Source organism: Rattus norvegicus, chromosome 2 (assembly GCF_036323735.1).
Source record: "Rattus norvegicus strain BN/NHsdMcwi chromosome 2, GRCr8, whole genome shotgun sequence".
In the NCBI taxonomy this organism is placed as follows: domain Eukaryota; kingdom Metazoa; phylum Chordata; class Mammalia; order Rodentia; family Muridae; genus Rattus; species Rattus norvegicus.
In genome coordinates, this window is record NC_086020.1 from 106566643 (window position 1) to 106572982 (window position 6340).

The 6340-nt window shown below is 43.3% G+C and overlaps 1 long non-coding RNA gene across 3 annotated transcripts in view; it reads right to left on the minus strand.

The window, feature by feature from the left end:
- Window positions 1–5269, minus strand: part of LOC120100786 (uncharacterized) — a 63442-nt gene extending 58173 nt beyond the window's left edge. Inside the window, exons 1-2 of one of the 3 annotated variants that reach the window (XR_005500838.2) lie at window positions 3255–5268; window positions 103–248 (exon numbers count right to left, since the gene is read on the minus strand). This is a non-coding gene — a long non-coding RNA (uncharacterized LOC120100786). Of the gene's footprint in view, window positions 1–102; window positions 249–3254 lie in introns of all 3 variants that reach the window. The other 2 variants (XR_005500837.2, XR_005500839.2) reach the window with 2 other exon arrangements.
- Window positions 5270–6340: the final 1071 nt, after the last annotated feature.

Genomic DNA, 6340 nt, shown 5'->3' on the forward strand with positions numbered 1-6340 from the left:
GGCCAGGAACCAGAAAGTGGATATTCCAGATATATAGAATGAACCAAACACAACTGAAAAAGAAATCAATGAATGATTCCTAATGATATCTGCTATACTCACATTGCGCCTTGTCCAGTTGTAATAAGAGAGGCTTCCTCTGGCAGCAGATGACAGCAGGTTGCAGAGATCCACAGCCAGACATTATGCAGAGTGTCTAAATTAGAGGTCTCCATCAGGCTTGTCCCCTCAGAGTTTGGCAAACCCCACTGAAGAAGGAGAGGAAAGATTGTAAGAGTCAGAGGAGATAGAGGACAACAGGAGAATATGGCCAAGTGAATCAACTAAGCAGGGTTCATATGGGTTCATAGAGACTGAAGCAGCAATTACAGGCATGCATGAGTCGGCACCGGGTCTCCTGTGTATAAGTTATGGCTATTAGCTTGGTGTTTTTGTAGGATTCCTGACAATAGAAGCGGGAGTGTCTCTCTGACTCTTTTGCCTACTCTTGGGACTCTTTTCCTCCTATTGGGTTGCCTTGTCCAACTTCAAGACTTTTGACTTGTCTTACTATATCTTGTTTTGTCCTGTATGGTTATCTCTTGGAGGCCTGATCCTTTCTGGAGGTAAATGAGGGGAAGGGGAAGAAATCTAGGCCAAAGGGGAGATGTGGTGGGGAACTGGGAGAGGAAACAATAGAGATGTATTGTATGAAAGAAGTATCTAATTTCAATTTTTAAAAAATCTCCCAATTCACTAAGAAAAAATACAAAGAGGAGAAAGAGAAAGAAGAGGGAGAGGATGAAGAAGAGGAGGAGGATAGGAACTAGATTGCTTACATCATTTTACAAAAACAGCACAATGCAGACATGAGAAGGAGAATTTGCAAGCCATCCTTGGTGATGAAGAAAGAAGTTGAAATGAGAAACAAAGTCATATGAGCCATTGGACACTGACACTCAGTGAGCATGAGGCAAGAGCACTGTGAATTTCTTGCCAGCCTGACTGTACTAGACTCTGCTTCAAAATATATAAATTAATAGTAAGAAAATTCTAGCAAAATCAAATATTCTGTGATGAAGTCATGGCCATCAGAGGAATGCAGAAATAGTGCAATAGTAGAAAAATATATCATCAATACCTACAAAGGCAGATGTATAAAGAAAATCCTATGACAAGTTTGATAAACACACCCAAAAAAGATATAATCAAATTCAATGCAATACAAAGTCATACCAAAAGACTAGTCCAGGTAATTCCAGACTTTGAGAAATAGATGCAGAATCATCAGAAGTTCAAATCTGTTCTCTGCTACATAGCCAATTTAAGACCAGCCCGAGCTACATGAGATCCCATATCAAAAAAAGAACAAAGAAAAGTGAAGAAATTGAAAGAGGGAAAGTAAGAGTCCTACTTTTTTATTCTTTTGCAATTGTATACATATATACAATGCTCTTTGATCAAAGCCTCCCTAATTATCTTCTTTTTAATCTTCCCCTCCCCACCTGGTGTGTGTGTGTGTGTGTGTGTGTGTGTGTGTGTGTGTGTGAGAGAGAGAGAGAGAGAGAGAGAGAGAGAGAGAGAGAAAGAGAGAGAGAGAATAGGATAGTCTACACGACATTGTCGGTATTTTTGTCAGTGTCCAATGACCCCACATAAAACCATTATGGTCTATGGCTCTTCTGGAAAGAGTGGGGCCTCTTGAGCCCCTCCCTCATCCATGATAGTATGTTGATGTGCAGGTCTTGTGCAGATTGCCACCACTTCTGTGAGTTCATGAGTGCCACAACCCTGTCATGTCCATAAGGTAGGATTTCACAGCATTCCTCATGTCCTCCCGCTCTTATACCATTTCTGGTCTCTCTTCTATAATGATCCCTGTGGGGATGTCACATATGTTCCACTTAGGGCAGAACACTCAACAGTCACTTGTACATTGTACATTGGCTAGTTACTAATCTGTGCATTAAGTACCACCCAGTGCAAAGAGATGCTTCCCTGATCAAAGCTTACAGCAGTGATCTGTGGGTATAAACATAAATGTTTAGAGGACAAGTTGGCATCACATCCACTCACAAACAGTAGTAAGCTCCCATCAGGTCCTATTATTTCAGCCGTAGGCTCTGACCAGGTTCACAGTGCCAGGTAAGTTCCTCTCTTATAGTGCCTCTGGTGTAGCAGCCCTATAATGTACTCAGAAACCAGCCAGTTACCCTAACCGCCACGTGTCTAGTGTACATCTTGCCTGTCAGTTTTGAACTGTAGTTCACAAGGATTTCATAGTTAGTTTAAACCATTACTGACTTCCACATAATCTTTGGGAGTAGAGGTCCTGGGCAGGTAAGTTGCAATAGTTTCCCCAAAGTTTCTTCTCTTCAGCCAAAAGTTGAAAACCATTGCTCTATGTCTTCTCCCTGGCAGGTATCATAAATGCCCTTGGATTCAGTTACCTCTCATGTGAATGGCCACAAAGCTCTGTGTCTTGCCTCAAGTTTCTGGCAAATGCTTTCTATGACCTGTTGAGGCTTCATCTTCTCTTGGCAGCCCTGCACTTAAACAAAGGCCCAAGGCCTTGAGCCCTCATGCCTGTGTCCTGGTTTCTTGTCCCCTGTAACCAGCTATATAACAGTCCCCTGTTGAAGCAGTCTTTCAAATCTGCCTTAACTACCAACATAATTTTCTTACCAAGAGTGACGGTGTCCTGCAGAAATAAATCAAGAGTCATATCTAAATAAACACAGCAGAGGAACAGAGCAGAAAACCAGCCCTATGTTAATATTGTTGGTTTTTAAGAGATACATGGATAGTTCCTGCTTTGGGGAGACAGAGGCAGGCAAATCTTTGGAACTCACCAGTCAGCCAGCTTTTCCTACTTTGAGAATTCCATATCTGTGAGAGACCCTCTCTTGAAAAAATGGGGGGAAGGGAAGAGATGGAGAAATGACTTAGTCAGCCAAGTGCCTGCCCTGCCAGCACAAGGATCTGAGTTTGGATTTACAGAACCTATGGAAATAACTGGGCTCGATGGTATGAGGCTTTAATCCCAGAGCTGGGACGGTAGAGACAGGGGCTTGATGAAGAGTTTATCTAGCCAATCGGTGAGCTCCAAGCCCAGTGAGAGACACTACATCAAAAACAATGTGTCAAATGATTGAGGAAGATACTTTCATCAGTCTCTGGCCTCCACAGGTGCACACACACATTTCCACACAGATGTGAGCTCATGCACACACACACACACACACACACACACACACACACACATTGAATGTTACCTGAGGAATGACACCCGTGTTGTCCTTCGGCCTCTATACACAGGTGCACACCTACACACCTGCACACACATGTATACCTGCGCACCAAAAGAAGGGGAAAGAAAGATTTATGGGTGGAATGGCACAGGAGGTAGGGTCCACCTGAAACATGCTTTCAAGTAAAGCAGACCTCCCAGCTGCAAAGTCTGAGTGTCTATGACAAGGACAGAGTCCACCACAGTATAAATGCTGTTTTAGCAACATTAGTCCAATTTCCCCTCCTATTGCCTTTGTACCTAATGGGTCATAAGGGACTCCCCACAACTAGAATGAGGAGAGAAATCTTCCCACACTCTGAAACCCGAACAGTGAGAAGGGACTTTCCTCTACTGTGACAGATGGGAATCCCCTGCGACAGAGGCATCTAGAAAATCAAGCATATCCTTCCATACAGAGGAAACCAATCTTGCCTCCTTACCACTTCTAACCCTCATAGTAGATATTCATTTGTGGGAGAGAGATGTCAGGACTTGATTGTGTAAGTATTGGTCAAAGGTACTCCTTTGTGCAGTTCCTCAGGAACCATCTATCTTGTGCATTTTTACTTTTTTTTTTTTTAAGCTGGATACTGAACCCAGGACCTTGCACTTGCTAGGCAAGCACTCTACCACTGAGCTAAATCCCCAACCCTATCTTGTGCATTTTTAATGTATAATTATTATATTGTATGTGTATGGTAGGGTGTATGTGTATCATAGCGCCTGTGGAAAATCAGAAGACAAAGACAGAATAGGTACTCTCTTTCCATCTTTATGCAGGTTCCAAGGTTCTAAGTCAGGTGGCCAGGCTTGCACCAAGGGTTTGTAATACCCATGAGCCCCACCACTACCCCACTTGGATTTTTTTGAGACAGTGTCCTTTATTGGCACCTGGAACTTGACAATTCAGCTAGACTGGCTGGACATCAGGCTCTAGGGATCTCCTGTCTCCATTTCCAGAATATTGGAATCACTGGGATATCCCACCATGTAGGGCATTTTTAGGTAGGAGGTGAGAGGTGAGCTTTGACCACACCCACATTGATGCCTATACCACTTTTCCAACTCACTACTTACCTTTGAACTCATGTTAAAACAATATAGACTAGCACTGTGAACTTTTCCCTTCTATGGCTACCAAGATCAAAGAACCTGGGACCCACCTTCTTCAATAATCTGCTACCATTAAACCCTGGGTCATCAGGGAAATGCCCTGGAGAACATACCAGACCTGGGCTCTGTTCCCTGGCCTTCTCTGGTTTCTGGGACCTGGCTTTCATCACGCAAAAGGTGAAGGTGCGGAGGAGGTCGAACTCCTTTGGGAGACCGCCAGGGAAAGCCGCCTACTCAAACCTCAACCGAGGCCAAAGTGCGCACAGGGCGTCGCTTGAAGATCCCCCGGAAAGGTTTTGCTTGTCCCAGCATGGAGGAACTGGCTCTGCAGCCACTGAGATCGGATGGCTCCTGACTCATCGCTAAGCCCATTTATTTCACCGCTTATGTTCATTAGATTAAAATGATTTAATTAGCCAGTGAAGTGTGGGCTTGTTTGGGGTGCAGCATCATCCCTTCATGTTTTGATTATGTCGATGCATTTAAAGCTTACGCTGAGGGAGGGAGATTTTATTTATATTGCATCCTTCTAAAACCAATTAAATACTGTTTTCTCTTGCTGCCCACCTCATGATCTCACTGCATAGGGGCTGCATAATGGGAAAGAACCCACTTGAGGAAATCTCTATGCTGTGGAAAACTGCAGGGAGTGCTACAGTTTCTGCAGCTTAGGACTTCACTTGCAGCGTTAGAATAAAAACAGGCTTAGTGATGCGTGCACAAATTCATTGCATACTCAAGGCTGGATCTTATAACAGTCTGTGCCCTTGTGAAAAACAGCCGTGCAGACACATAGTCCAGCTGTTTTCTCATCCATGTTCATCTAGAAGACTCAAGAAGGTGAATAGAAAACACCGGGGGCTGGTGGGGCCCTGGCTAGCTCCAGCAAGATACTGGGTTCTAGTTCAATCACTTAAAATCTAAGGAAAACACCCTAATAAGAAGAAATGCAAAAGGTATTCTATCGTACAGTAGACAATAGGTACATTTTTTTTAAAAAGACCAAACAAATACAAATAAGCTTAGAGTCAGTTGGGCTGGGGACATGGCTTAGATGGTAGAGTGTGCCCCTAGCTTTTTCAAAGCCCTAGGTTTTATCCTAGCACTGCATAAGCCAGATGTAGTAACTCATTCCTGTAATCCCAGCACTCGAGAGATGAAGCCAGTAAAATCAGATCAGAAGTTTAAGGTCATCCTCAGCTATTTATCAAGTTCCAGGCTAGTCTGAGTTGCCTAAGACCTAACTAAGGCCCTATCTCAAAAGGAAAGCTTATCGATTTGATATTTTATGATTTACCACCCAAGTTTTGCCAATGTCCTCAAATTAATAGCTAATGCTTCTCAGCAAAAGTAAGTCCCCTCACACTCAGAAACCCCCATCCATACTTTCCAAGACAATGTTCCTTTTATTCAATCCTCCCACAACCTTCTCAGACCCAACCCCACAGCTAGCGTATCATCTGCCTGATTAAGATCTCCGATGTCAGCATTTAACAGCTCCTAAAATCCTGTCCTCCTAAGAAATGCTTCTAAAACTCAAACTAGAACTAACCTCTAGAAATCCTGCCCTGATGTCTAGACATTTCTAGTTGTAGAAGGCACTATCAGTGTTACAGGGGTAAAGTCATTAGCAGTCTTACATAGCCATATAGTCTTAGTACTGAATGCCAAGCAAGATGTGCCCACTGGAGTGATAGAGGCATGACTACTGTGTGGGAAACTAATTGTTTCCTGATTGGATTATAGCTACCCTCCACATCTGGTACTGTTAACCAGCACTTGACTGAGGAGGTCAGAAGCCCTAGTGGGGAACCTACTACCATTGTTGTATGAGTTTTTGCTTTTGTTTTGTTTTTTTGAAAAATGGGTATGTTTTGCCTATCAAACTGCCTTCTAAATATTTGTCTCTGTCTGTAGATTAAGGCTGTTGTCAGCTTTGGTCAGAGATGCTTCATT